The sequence below is a fragment of the Sapajus apella genome, unplaced genomic scaffold (assembly GCF_009761245.1).
Source record: "Sapajus apella isolate SASKATOON/1434 unplaced genomic scaffold, GSC_monkey_1.0 scaffold82, whole genome shotgun sequence".
In the NCBI taxonomy this organism is placed as follows: Eukaryota; Metazoa; Chordata; class Mammalia; order Primates; family Cebidae; genus Sapajus; species Sapajus apella.
In genome coordinates, this window is record NW_022437022.1 from 7,169,908 (window position 1) to 7,184,847 (window position 14,940).

Here is a 14,940-nt window from a genome sequence, read left to right on the forward strand (position 1 = left end):
ACCAAGCCAAGGATTAAGACAATAAATTATAAATAACAATATCACAAATAGCATTTTATATATTTCTCATAACAGCTGGGTGCGGTGGCTCACACCTATCATCCCAGCTACCAAGAGGCTAAAGCAGGAGGATCACTTAGGCCCAGGAGTTTGAGGCTGCAGTGAGCTATGATTGTGCCACTGCACTCTGGCCTGGGTGACAGCGTGAGACGCTGTCTCTGAAAGTTCTTGTAACATTTTAGAACATTAACCAACCACAGAGTATTGCCTTAACTCTGGAAAATGAAATAATCAGACTTTTAGAAGATGTATTTTACATAAACTTCGGGTGATGCTTTACTCTGGTCACTGGAATATAGGAGTTTACCACCTGGTGCCACTCTTCCTAGAGTGGTGTGCTATTTGGAAAGGGATGTGAAGTTGGCATGACCTGTTTAGTGTGAAGTCATGCAGTCTGCAATTCAGTGTGGGCTTTACAGTAATGAAAGTGCTGCTGTTGTCAAGCTGCTTCTGGGACACATTAAAAAAAATAAGATGTCTCAGTCTGTGAAAGGGAAGGAACACGGATGCTTTCGAGTTCTTGTGACATGCTGATCATCTTTCAGTGTGTCCCATTGTTGCACCCAGTAGTCTCAACGCGCAGTGTCATGGTGATTCCACGTTTGTCTCTGCCCACTATAACATGTGCTCCATGAAGTCCCAGGACATGAGGTTCTTGTTCATTTGTGTGCCTGGGCTCATATCCAAATATTAATGTGATTTACTGTATTTATTGTATTGTAAATATGGGTATCCTCAAGGCTCAGAAGTTAATACAGCATATCCACAGAAAGGTTCGACCACATGGCTGTGGTGACTGGGAAGGCCTTGTGCATGCTCCTCCTTCTGCTGCTTGCCTTTGTGGGGGCATGGAAAGAACATTGAGTTAGGTGCTGGAAGGCCCGGATCCCGGTCTTGGTGGTTTTACCGAAGCACCAGTGGGATATTGGTCAAGATGCCTGGTTTTAGTCCTGCTCCTTTGCTGTGAAAGAGGATCTTAAAGAGCCAACTCTGGCATTTTGTGGTTTTCTCTGTGTATTGACTGATTATAGTGGATAAATGGATATTGATATTATTAATAGTCATGTCATTTACAGAAGGCATATAACATATTCTTTAAACAAAGTTCTCCAACCAGTAGGGTACACTTGCTGGTAGTGCTTACAGCTGGCCCCATTCTTCACTGGGGCTCAGAGTGGATGCCAGGAGGAAAACAAAATGAGTCTTTTAGCTCCTAGTTACTGTTAGCATTTTACCAGAAAACAATTAACAAAATGACACATGTAAGTCTTCACCTATCAAGGCTGAGTGTGGTAGCCTATACTTGTAATCCCAGCACTTTGGGAGACCAAGGCAGGAGGATCTTTTGAGTCTAGGAGTTTGAGACCAGCCTAGGCAACAAAGCAAGACCTCATCTGCAAAAAGTTAAAATTTAGCCGGGCATGATGGCACACTTCTATAGTCCCAGCTGTTTGAGAGGCTTAGGTGGGAGGATCCTTGAGGCCATGAGTTGGAGTCTACAGTGAGCTGTGATGACACTGCACTCCAGTCTGGATGAAAGATACCTTGTCTCAAAAAAGCAGAAATGATTTTCCTGGAAGAGTTTTTTTTTTTTAAAGTCCACATCTCTATTGATGATAATCTTGAATGTAAATGTAAATGGATTAAATTCTCCCACTTAAAAGATATGGATTGACTGAATGGATTAAAAAACAACCACCACCATAACCCAACTATATGCTGCCTATAAGAAACTTCACCTGTAAAGACAGATAGACCAAAAGTGAAGGGATGGAGAAAGATATTGCATACAAACGGAAGCCAAAAAGAATAGGAATAGCTATTACATCAGACAAAAGACACTTTAAGGCAAAAACTGTAAAAAGAGGAAGAGGATTATTGTATAATGATACAAGGATCAATTCATGCAAGATATAATTGTATTTTTTTAATTAAGAATTTTTTTTTTTTTGAGATGGAGTCTCACTCTGTCACCCAGGCTGGAGTGCAGTGGCGTGATCTCGGCTCACTGTGACCTCCATCTTCCAGGTTCAAATGATTATTCTTCTCGGGCTCCCGAGTAGCTGGGATTACAGGTGCATGCCACCACGCCTGGCAAGAAAATTTTTTTGTAGAGATGGGTTTATGCTGTGTTGCCTGGCTAGTCTCAAACTCCAGATCTGAAAGCAGTCCTCCTGCTTTGGCATCCCAAAGTGCTGGGATTATAGGCATGAGCCACTGTGCCAGGCCAGAGGATATAATCGTCAATATGTATGTACCCCACACTGGAGCAGCTAGATATAAAGCAAAAGTTATTAGATTTAAAGGGAGAAATAGACTGTAATACAATAGTAGTTGAGGACTCAACTCTGTTCTGAGCATTGGGACAGATTATCTAGACATAAACATTGAATTTAAATTGCACTTTTACACCAAATGGACTTTTACAGAGATATTTACAGAACATTCTAATAGCTGCAGAACACACGTTCTTTTCTTCAGCACGTGGAACACTCACCAGGCCACTTCTGGAACCCAATTCCTGCCTTACTGTTCTTTCCACAACAGTGCATGATAATTCCGACAGAATGCCTCTTATTTGTACTAATATGTTGTCGGGGGGGGTGGGGGGAAAGCTTTTTCATGTATAAAACTGCTGTAATTTTCTGATTTAATAAAGTAATTCCGCTGATGTTTTTGTTTACTTCTTGGTATACATGTTTTAAATGTATCCTTTCATTTCCTCCTTAGTCCCAGAGTATATCATTGTTTACAAAGCAGTTTTTTTTTACCCCCTAAAAAGCTTACTTTTATTTGATTACACTTTTTGGTAAGAATGACTGGGATGAGCCCAAAGTGAATGTACATCTGCAAAGAGGGCAGATGGAAGATGGTGTGTGGCTTTAATTTCCTTTTTTTGGGACTTGACCATCAAATGGTTAAGGAGTAAGATTCCTTATGTGGTTCTTGTAAACAAATTGAGATTTTGGTTGGGGGTGGGGTGTTGAAAGTGAGATTTTCATTTTTTCAGACAAAATGAGATATTTTGTGCCAGGTTCGGGCCTGTGCATGGTGTATACTAAGTGATAGATTTTCTCACTTTGAATGTGTCAAAACTTCTGTCCCAAGTGTCAGTCCTTCTCCAGGGCTTTCTCTATCCCTTTCAGCATCAATGTCAACATGTCAGGGAGGGTCTTTATGTCGCAGTTTCCTTCTGAGACAAACTCCTTGAACGTGTGGCCTTCAGTCCCGTTTCTTCCTCACCTTCCATCCGCTGATCTTGCTGCTACAGGTTCTGCCCCACGCCACACCCAGTGTGTGTTTGAACACAGTGCTGAATGTTTGTAGTTTTGTCTGACACGTTTTTCATGAGTCATCCCTCTAGCAATGGTCCCCGGTCTAATGATGGCCATTTGTCCCAAGATGGGATTCACTGAGTTTCTTCCCTCTAATTTTTAAGACTATAATTTTAAAAGACAGTCGGTTCCTCTCTTTATTACTGAGAACTGTCAAATGTCTTTCTTTTATTTAAGCCAAATGGTTCTCATTCCTGGATACACATTAGAGCGGCGTCAAAGGAGTTTTGCCCAAATAATGATGCCAAGCTCTACCCATGAAAGACTGATTCAGTCAATCTGGACATGAGGATGGGGCCTTGCTCTGTCACCCAGGCTGGAGTGCAATGGCACAATCAGGGCTCACTGCAGCCTCAACCTCCTGGCCTCAAGTTATCCTCCCATCTCAGCCTGCCCTGCCAGAGTTGCTGGGACTACAGGGCTGTGCCACCACACCTGGCTGGTTTTTGTTTTTTTTTTAATGTTAGTAGAGACGAGGTTTTTCTATGTTGCCCAGGCTGGTCTTGAACTCAGCTCAAGTGATCCTCCTGCCTCGGCCTCCAAAATCTTGGGATTACAGGCATAAGCCACTATGCCTGGCAACAAGTGATTCTAATACACATCTAGGGCCAAGAATCATAAACATGGAGCTTCACTGTGAGAGAGACCAGCCCAGAAAAGCATGGAGTAAGCCCACGCTGATCACTCTCCCTCCTGTGCAGGACTGCTGGATGGGTGCTGGAGATGGACATCTGCTCCTTGTCTGCTCAACATCTGTGGGAGATGTGGCTGCTGTCCACCAATAGCTTAGGTTACCCTCCCATTGTGCAGAGTGGCTGCTGGGAATGGTGGCTCAGCCAGGTATGACTTTTGCAAGACTTCCCTACATATAGTAGGGCCCTATGGCTAGTTCTGTATGTGACCAGAGATGGTGGAGAAATGGGTGTGTCTTCTTAACCTTCTTCACCCACTTCTGCTGGCTTGAGAGGAATGAGTGCTACTATTTTATTTTGTTGTTGTTTTTTATTTTTATTTTATTTTTGTTTTATTTTTTACATAGAGATGGGATTTTGCCAAGTTTCCCAGGCTGGTCTCTAACTCCTGAGCTCAAACAATCTGCCTGCCTTAGCAGATTGGGATTACAGGCATAAGTACTGGGATTACAGGCATAAGCCACCATGCCTGGCTTAGTGTTACTAATTCAGAAGCCACTTGCTGAAGCTGGCACAGATACAGAAGAGAAGAAACCTGTTTCCTCAAATCACTGCTTCAGAGAAAGCTGCCTGATTAAGAACACACAGATGATGTGAGTGGTTGGGTGTGGGGGCTCATGCATGTGGTCCCAACTGCTTGGGAGGCAGAGGGGGGAGGATGTCTTGAGCCTGGAAGATCCAAGCTGCAGTGAGTTGCGATCATGCCACTGCCCTCCAGCCTGGATGACAAAGCAAGACCCTGACTCAAAAAAGAAAAATTACGTGAGCAGGAAATCACATTTTAACGTGTTCAGACATAGAAATGTTGGGATTTGCTTGTTGCGTTAACGAACATTACTCATCATCTAGCAGCCATCCCCACCGTCTGATAAAGTACCCTGCTTATTCCTTGGGGAAGCAAATTCTTTTCCCTTCATCAGGGTTTGGTAAGGTTGTTTATCTCTGCGCTCTGTGGCTTCCTCTCCCCAGTTCGACCCATTGCATTGGCTCACAACCCAGACTAGTCATATTCTCCTTTTATTTTTTGGATGCATGGTAAGTTCAGAGATGGGCTCATGACTCAAATTGTGCCAATGAGAATTGTCCTGAAGTCTCAGCACATGGTCAGTGGGAAAGAGTTTTCCCCTTTCTCCAGACTCCTGTGTAGAGGACCTATGAGATAGTGCCACTTCATCCAGTACATCAAGGAGGGCAGAGCCAAGCAACTGAGAGAGCCATAGTCCATGGCATTATATGAGTCTCTGGGTCTAGTTGGGCCTGAAGCCCATCTTTGGGTTTACTGGTTATGTGAGTGGAAAGTTCACTAATATTGTATTTGATGTTTGTTAAGTTACTTATTTTGCTTAAGCTACTTGAATTTTTGTTTCTTGCAGTCAAAAGAGTACCCACACTTCCTCATTACAATTCCAGCTCCAGCCTCCACTCTCTGGACTTCGTAGTGCATACACCCTATCTGACTGTTCCACTGGTGTGGTTAAGAGGCATTCAAGCTGGGTGCAGCTTATGCCTGTAATCCCAGCACTTTGGGAGGCTGAGGCAGGTGGATCACGAGGTCAGGAGTTTGAGACTAGCCTGGCCAACATGGTGAAACCTCGTCTCTACTAAAAATACAAAAATCAGCCAGGCGTGATGGTGCACACCTGTAATCCCAGCTACTCAGGAGGCTGAGGCAGGAGAATCGCTTGAACTAGGGAGGCGGAGGTTGCAGTGAGCAGAGATTGTGCCACTGCACTCCAGCCTGGGTGACAGAGCGAGACTCTATCTCAAAAAAACAAAACAAAGCAAAACAAAACAAAAAAAACCAGTATTCAAAACTCTGTTGCTTCAAAAGAACTCGGATTCTGCCAGTTCCCAAATCTGCTCATCTCCAAGGCTTTCCCCTCAGTGAATGGTAGCACCTAATTGCTTGAACTCAGAATTTAGGTTACCCTTAAGTCATTTCTTTCTCTCCCTTCCTTTATCCAATTTAGCAGCAAGTCTACCTCCAAAATATAACCTTCTCCTCCCTGTACTCTCTCACCTGCACTTCTCCAAAAGCCCCCTAAATGGTCTTCTAGCTTCCAATCCTGCCTCCCTTTAACTCATTCCTTATATAGCAACCCGGAGAATCCTACAGTTACGCATTCTTCTGCTTGAAGCTGTCCAGTGTCATTCTTTTGCTCTTAAAATAGAGCTTGAACTTGGGAGGCAGAGGTTTCAGTGAGCCGAGATTGCACCACTGCACTCCAGCCCGGGCGATAGTGCGAGACTGTCTCAAAAAATAGAAAAAAAAAGATCCTGGATTTTGTCAAATGCTTTTTCTGCATCTGTTGAGATGATTATGTGATTTTTGTTTTTAATTCTGTTTATGTGGTGTATTCATTTATTGACTTGCATATGTTAAACTATCCCTGCATCCCTGGTATAAAACCTACTTGATCATGGTTGATTATCTTTTTGATACGTTGTTAGATTCAGCTCATATTTTGTTAAGGATTTTAGCATCTGTGTTCATCAGCAATATTGGTCTGTAGTTTTCTTTTTTGGTTATGTCCTTTTGTGGTTTTGGTATTAGAGTGATGCTGGCTCCATAGAATGAATTAGGAAGGGTTCCCTCTTTCTCTATCTTGTGAAATAGTGTCAAAAGGATTGGTACCAATACTTCTTTGAATGTCTGGTAGATTTCTGCTGTGAATCTGTCTGGTCCTGGACTTTTTTGTTGTTGGTAAGTTTTTAACTATCATTTCAATCTTACTGCTTGTTATTGTTCAGGGTATCTAATTATTCCTAGTTTAAGCTAGAAGGGTTGTATTTTTTCAGAAATTTATTCATCTCTTTCAAGTTTTCTAATTTATGTGTGTAAAGGTGTTCATAGTAGCCTTGAATGATCTTTTGTATTTCAGGGGTGTCAGTTGTAATATCTCCCATTTTGTTTCTTAATGAGGTTATTTGGATTTTCTCCCTTCTTTTCCTGGTTAATCTTGCTAATGGTCTATCAATTTTATTTATCTTTTCAAAGAACCAGCTTTTGGTTTTATTTATCTTTTGTGGGTTTTTTTGTTTCAGTTTCATTTAGTTCTGCTCTGATTTGGTTATTTTTCTTCTGCTGGGTTTGGGTTTGGTTTGTTCTTGTTTCTCTAGTTCCTTGAGGTGTAACTTTAGAGCGTCAGTTAGGGTTCTTTCAGTCTTTTTGATGTAGGCATTTAGAGATATGAAATTTTCTCTTTTAGCACCACCTTAGTTGTACTCCAGAGATTTTGATAGGTTGTGTCATGATTTTTGTTCAGTTCAAAGAATTTTTAAATTTTCATCTTGATTTTGTTTTTGACTCAATGCTCATTCAGGAGCAGGTTATTTAATTTCCATGTATTTGCATGGTTTCAAAGGTTCTTTTTGAAGTTGATTTCCAGTTTTATTCCACTGTGGTCTGAGAGGGTGCTTAATATAATTTCAGTTTTCTTAAATTTATTCAGGCTCATTTTATGGCCTATCATATTGTCTATCTTGGAGAAAGTTCCATGCACTGTTGAATAGAATGTATATTCTGCAGTTGTTGGATGAAATGTTTGATATACATCTGTTAAGTCCATTTGTTCCAAGGTATAGTTTAAATCCATTGCTTCTTTGTTGACTTTCTGTCTTGATGACCTGTCTAGCGCTGTCAGTGGAGTATTCAAGTCTCCCGATATTATTGTGTTGCTGTCTATCTCATTTCTTAGGTCTAGTAATTGTTTTATACATTTGAGAGCTCCAGTGTTAGATGCACATATGTTTAGGATTGTAATATTTTCCTGTTGGACAAGGCCTTTTACCATTATATAATGTCCCTCTTTGCCTTTTTTTAAAACTGCTGTTGCTTTAAAGTTTGTTTTGTCTGATATAAGAATAGCTACCCCTGCTCACTTTTGATGTCCATTTGCATAAAATGCTTTTTTCCATCCCTTTACTTTATGTGAATCTTGATGTGTTAGGTGAGTCTCCTGAAGGCAGCAGATAGTTGGTTGGTGAGTTATTCATCTATTCTGCAGTTCTGTGTCTTTTAAGTGCAGCATTTAGGCCATTTACAATGTTAGTAGTGGGATGTGAGGTGCCATTCCATTCATCATGCTATCTGTTGCCTGTATACCTTTTTTTTTGTTTGTTTTTTGTTTTTGCTTTTTAACTTATATTTTTGTTTTATAGGTCCTGTGTGATTTATGCTTTAAATAGGTTCTGTTTTGATGTGTTTCCTGAATTTATTTCAAGATTTAGAGTGCCTTTAAGCAGTTCTTGTAGTGGTGGTTTGGTAGTGGCAAATTCTCTCAGCTTTTGTCTGCAAAAGATTGTATCTTTCCTTCATAAAATGATGCTTAGTTTCACTGGATTCAAAATTCTTGGCTGATAACTGTTTTGTTTGAGAAGGCTGAAGATAGGGCCCCAATCCCTTCTAGCTTGTAGGGTTTCTGCTGAGAAATCTGCTGTTAACCTGATATATTTTCCCTAATAGGTTACCTGGTGCTCTTGTCTCACAGCTCTTTTCTTTCCTTAACTTAACTTTAGATAACCTGTTGACAAAATACCTAGGTGATGATCTTTTTATGGTAAATTTCCCAGGTGTTCTTTGGATGGCTGGGTCTGTAGCAAGGCTGGGGACGTTTTCCTTGATTATTCCCACAAATATGTTTTCCAAGTGTTTAGAATTGTCTTCTTCTTCGGGAACACCGACTGTTTTTAGGTTTGGTCATTTAAGATAATCCCAGACTTTGTGGAAGATTTGTTCATATTTTCTTATTGTTTTTTCTTCATCTTTATTGAATTAGGTTAATTCAACCACCTTGTCTTTAAGCTCTGAATTTCTTTCTTCTACTTGTTCAATTCTATTGCTGAGACTTTCCAGAGCATTTTGCATTTCTGTGTGTCCAATATTTCCTGAAGTTTTGATTGTTTTTCTTTATTCTACCTATTTCTTTGAGTATTTCTCCATTCACTTCTTGTATTGTTTTTTAGGTTTCCTTGCATTAGGCTTCGCCTTTCTCTGGTCCCTAACTAACCTCCTGAGTTCTTTTTCAGGTAAATCATGGATTTCTTCCTGGTTTGGATCCAGTGCTGCTGAGCTAGTGTGATGTTTTTGGAGGTGTTAAAGAGCCTTGTTTTGTCATATTACCAGAGTTGGTTTCATGTTTCCTTCTCATTTGGGTAGGCTCTATCAGAGGGAAGGTCTAGGGCTGAAGGCTGTTGTTCAGATTCTTTGTCCCACAGGGAATTCCCTTAATGTAGTACTCTCCCTCTTTGTCTATAGATGTGGCTTCCTGTGAGCTGAGCTGCAGTAACTGTTCTCTCTCTTCTGGGTCTAGCCACTCAGCAGGTCTGCCTGGTCTGGCTGGTACTGGAAGTTGTCTGCACAGAGTCCTGTGATGTGAACCGTCTATGGGTCTCTCAGCTGTGGATACCAGCACCTGCTCCGGGGGGAGGTGGCGGGGGTTGAAATGGACTCTGTGAGTGTTCTTAGCTTTGGTGGTTTAACATTCTATTTTTGTGCTGGTTGGTCTCTTGCTGGGAGGTGGCGCTTTCTGTAGAGCATCAGCTATGGTTTATGGAGAGGAACTGGCAGTGGGTGGGACTCTAGAACTCCCAAGAGTATATGCCCTTTGTGTTTAGCTACCAGGGTGGGTAGGGAAGGCCCATCAGGTGGGGGCAGTGCTAGGCCTGTCTGGGCTCAGACTCTCCTTGGGTGGGTCCTGCTGCGGCTGCTGTGGGTGTTTGGGGGTGAGGTTCCCAGGTGAGTTGTGTACCTAGGAGGATTATGACTGCCTCTACTGAGCCATGCAGGTTGTCAAGGAAGTTGAGGAAAGCTGGAAGCCGCAGGCCTCACTCAGCTCCCATGCAATCTGAAGGGCCAGTTTCACCCCCACCATGCCCCTGCCTACAGCCCAAGCAGGGCTTCAGAACTTGCCCAGTCTACCCACCCCCAGCTGTAAAAAAAAAAGGGCTTTGGTTCTTTCCCCGCCTGTGGAGTCTGCACACCAGATTCTCATCCTCCCCCAAGTTCTGACCAGGAGACTTCTCACCCAGTTCAAATTGCTACAAATTTCAACTGGAGACTTCCTTCTCCCTGCGGCATTGCCCACCCCCTCTGAACCCCGCACCTCTGGCCACCCTCTCGGTTGCTGTGGTGCCAGGCAGGAATGGCCTGCTTGGGGACCCAGTGAACTTCCAGAACCTTTCCACTGCTTCTTGTACCCCTTTATTTCACTCTGCTCTCTAAATGAACTCAGCTCCGGGTAAGGTCAGAAACTTCTCCCGTGGAGCTGCACCTGCTGGGAGAAAGAGGATGTTCTTCCTCTTCTGGGTCTCACTGAGTTGCCCCATGAGTTAGCTTAGGCCTTGCTAGCAGTATTCTCCCTCCTCGAGTCCTGGCCCAGTACCCTACTCCCATTCCTTCTCTTTTCTAGGGAATTCATCTTCTCCAGGGCTGCCAAGGTTGGGGTGGGGAATGAAAAATTATTTTGTCCTTATTACACCCTCTAGATGAACCCCTTCTCTTTACCTCCCTTCCTGGGACTCATCTGAAAATCGAAAAGCCATCTGTCATCTGCTCTGAGTTTCAGATTTAATTCTTAGGCATGCCTCAAGGTTAAAAGACCTCTGTTTCCTTTGCTCTCCAACAACTTCTAAAGGCCAGTGTCCCTAAAAAGCTCTATTTTCCATTGCCCAAGTAAATCTCAGAATTCTTTTTTTCTGTATTAACTTGAGAATATTTGTTCCATAGCCAGTAGGTGGTAGTATTTCTTCACTTTTCTCCCTTTCATGTAGTAGGATTTACCTAAAAGCAGAGTGGGTTCAGGGTGTTGGAACAGTGTTAAAGGAGTTCTCCTAAGATACATATTACTCAGAACTATTTTTTAAATAAATGGAGTCTCACTATGTTGCCCAGGCTGGTCTTGAATTCTTGGGCTCAAAAGATCCCCCTGCTTTAGCTTCCTGAGGAGCTGGGATTACAGGTGTGAACCACCAAGTAAGGCTCTACCCAGAACTTTTTTTGTTGTTCACTGAGAACTGATCATCTTTTACTTTATTTTCTTTGTTAAACTTTTAACTTCTTTGTATTCTGAGACAATCTCAAATTGACATAATAGTTGCAATTATAGTACAAGAACCTTAGTGTTTCCGGAGTCATTTGGGTGTAAGTTGCTGATGTGATGCCCCTTCACCGCTGAATATTTTATGTGCATTTCCAGCAAACAAGGCCATGCTCCTACGTAGCCACCAGATGGCCATAAAATCAGGCAATCTCTGTTGATACATTACCATCTTGTAATCTTCAGATACCATTCAGGTTTCACCAATTGTTCCAAGAGTGCTCTTTTTTTTTTTTTTTTTAAGAGTGCTCTTTATAGCAAAACCCAGTCCAAAATCGCACAGTGCACTTGTCATCTCTCCTACTGCCCTTCACACTGGACTGGCTCCACAGACTTTTCTTGTCTTCTGTTACCTGGATACTTTGGAGATTACACACATTATTTTATTTTGTAGCATGTCCCTCAATTTGTGATTGTCGGAATTTTGTAATATTAGATTCAAGTTTGCATATTTGGCAGAAATATCATTGCATGCTATCAGATGGCACACCGTGTTGAATTGTCCATTATCAGTGATGTTAGCTTTGATCACTTGATTCTCCTGGTGTCTGCCAGATTTCCCCATTGGTAACATATTCTCTTTCCCTTTGTAACTAATAGGACTTTTGTGAGGCAGTACTTTGAGACTATGTGTTATGTTTATTCTCAAACTTTCAAATTATTTATTTATATAAGTATGGACTGACAAATTTCTATTTCTTTTAATAGGCTATTTTGATCCTCAAATTGTTTCAGATTCAGTCAGTGGGAACTACTTCAAGATGTCTTTTATGGCCTTTTGATATGCCCATCAATAATTTCTGGAATGACATGTTCAAATTTCAGATTGTATTTTCCCTGTTCCCAAATCAGCCATTTCTCCTCAGAGCCCTGGGTCTATGTAGCGTGGAGTGGTTACAGGTGAGCTCATTGCTATTGGAGAATCATTGCTCCTGGGCCTTTTTGATGGGCAGAGCTAAATCTCTATATAGATATATAGATATAATATATGTGTATAGATATACATTATACATATACCCATACCTACAGATATTTGTATATGTACATATACATATATGAAAATATAAACATATGTACAGATATACATATGTAAAGATATATATATGGATATATACATGTATAGATATAGATATAGATATATCAGACAAATACAGCTATATGTATTCCTATATTTATATATATTGAAAACCATGGATTCACCCCAGAGCTGTGTACATAATTTGCAAGGCACAGTGCAAAATGAAAATGTGTTGTCCCTTGTTCAAAAAGCAGAAAAGACTGCTATTAAAGGTAATGAAATATAGACCTTTATGCTATTTTCACAGCCTCTCTTAGCTTCTCACAGTATTTTTGTTTGCTATTTAATGGCATTCTAAGGAAAGATAATTTAAAATTTAAATTGCTGGCATTAATTTTAACATTCATCTTCATGTTGGGCAGTGCTAGTTTTCTTTTCTTTTTTTGAGATGGAGCCTCACTCTGTCACCCAGGTTGGAGTGCAGTGGCGCGACCTTGTCTCATTGCAACCTCTGCCTCCTGGGTTCAAATAATTCTTTTGCCTCAGCCTCCTGAGTAGCTAGGACTACAGGCATGTGCCACCACACCCAGCTAACTTATTATTTTTAGTAGAGATGGGATTTCACCATGTTGGCCAGGCTGGTCTCGAACTCCTGACCTCAGGTGATCCATCCGCTTCAGCCTCCCAAAGTGCTGGGATTACAGGTGTGAGCCACCACACCTGGCCACAGTGCTAGTTTTCAAGGCAAATATAAGAGCATTTAACTCATATGGGACTCACACATAATGACACAATGCATAGTTTGTAGATTGTACAGGTGTATTTTGTTTCTACCAGAAGGGTGGAAACACCACACAGCACGAACTCGCCTGTTTTTATTCCTCCTGATCTATGCACATTCTATGACACTCCACCTTGGCTTACCGATGAGTAAGGGAGGACGGAAAGGACAAGGAATGACGTGGAGACCTCTGTTTCCTTTTCCTTCTACACCACTATTTTCTGCATAGCTGGTTGGTTAATACAAAATAACATGGGTCATAGCGAACATGATAGGGCTCCTTGGTCTTTTGTGTTCCTTTCATTACTTTGGAAACCGGTTCTAGATCAAAAGCAGAGCGTGGCTCTTGGAGCTGTCAGTGCCCTGTCACTCTGTCACAGATGCGACCTGCTTGCCCGAGTACTTGGTTTGGGTGTCACTGAATGCCACTCCTCATGGGCCACGGGAATTCTGCACTCCTGGGCATCGCCAATGCCATGAATGTGAGTACTGCAGACATGGGCATTGTGACTGTGTCCTCTGCTCATTCATTGTTCTGTGTCCTGTTGGACTTCACGTCCAAAACACAAGTTCAAAGATAACATTAAGGCTTCCCAGATGGTGCCAAGTGTTCGTTCATTCATTTATTCAATAAGCATTTGCTGATAAAACAAAGCAAGGATCTTCTGGGCATGGTCCCCGTGCATCTGCACAGGTCCCACCATCTAGGAAGCTGGCCTAGGCTCTGGCCTCTGACAACCCAGACTAAAACCCGCTTGAAACCTACCTTGGATGCTGCTATGACCTTTTGCAAGTGGGGACCATGGAAAAACAGTCTTTCCAGGTGCCTTGTCCGATACGTTTGAGTAGAGTATGTAGCCTACATCCACAGTCCTGCACATGCTGCCCCAATCTGCCCAGGTTGAGTTGTTATCACATGCCAATTTGAATGCGCTGCTATAGTTCTCCTGTCTCTTACCCATCTAGAAAACATCTCCTAAGGCAAGAACTCATGCTTCAAGTTCTTTTTTCCGAATCCTTTGTTCTGACTTACTTAGGTTACCAGGATGCCACAGTCAGTTTTAGACGTGAGGGAGCAGTAGGGCACTGCCCGCACAAATGCCAGTCATCATGGTGCGTATTTGTTTTATTCCCTTCACTTCCTGCCGAGGAGTTTCTTCCCACAAGAAGTTAATCCGGTTTGTGTAGGTTATAATTCTTACTTGTGCCTCTGTCTGGGAAAATCCCCTTATTCTCCAAGATTCGGTGTAACGGTGCCTCTTTTTCAAGTCCTAGGCCAAATTGATCGCTCCCTCTGCTCCTCCCTCTTTTCTGGCACTTACTGGTTTAATCTGCTTCTAGGACCGCTTTCTCCACAAGCGTCACATTTCTCAGGATGGGAATGGGGCCCTTCTTCACTTTTGTGTCCTGAAAGCTTATCACGGGGCTTGACACCCAGCACATGTCTATTTAAAACGTGGAATTCTTAGAAGCTAACAGCTCTTTCCTTAAGTGTTTCCTTCTCACATTTTATTTTAGTCCACCGTTTTCCTCAGTTAAGATGACATATATTTTTAGTTGAAGAAAACAGACTAGAAAGCATTACCCCATACGCTGATTGCTTTATTATGAATAATGAGGCGTTGTCTAAATAGACATCTCACGATCATCAGCGGGTATAACATAAGGTAGCCCCTTCCAAAGCCCAACTGTCACTCTATAGGCTCATTGCTAAGCACGCTGCATGATTGGGTCAATGTATTTAAGCTTCTGAAAAGTTAAAATGTTTAAAGACATTTCTGGCTCTTTACTAAGATTAAAAAACAACCACAAATAGCATTTCGTAAAATTCATTTAAAAACACTTGCCTGCTAAGGATGATCGTGGGTATCCTAATGGCCTACAGCTTGGACTTCAAGCGTCCATTTGTGTGTTGAGGGGTCCTGGATCCATGCCCTGGGGAACGATGGCCCTGCCT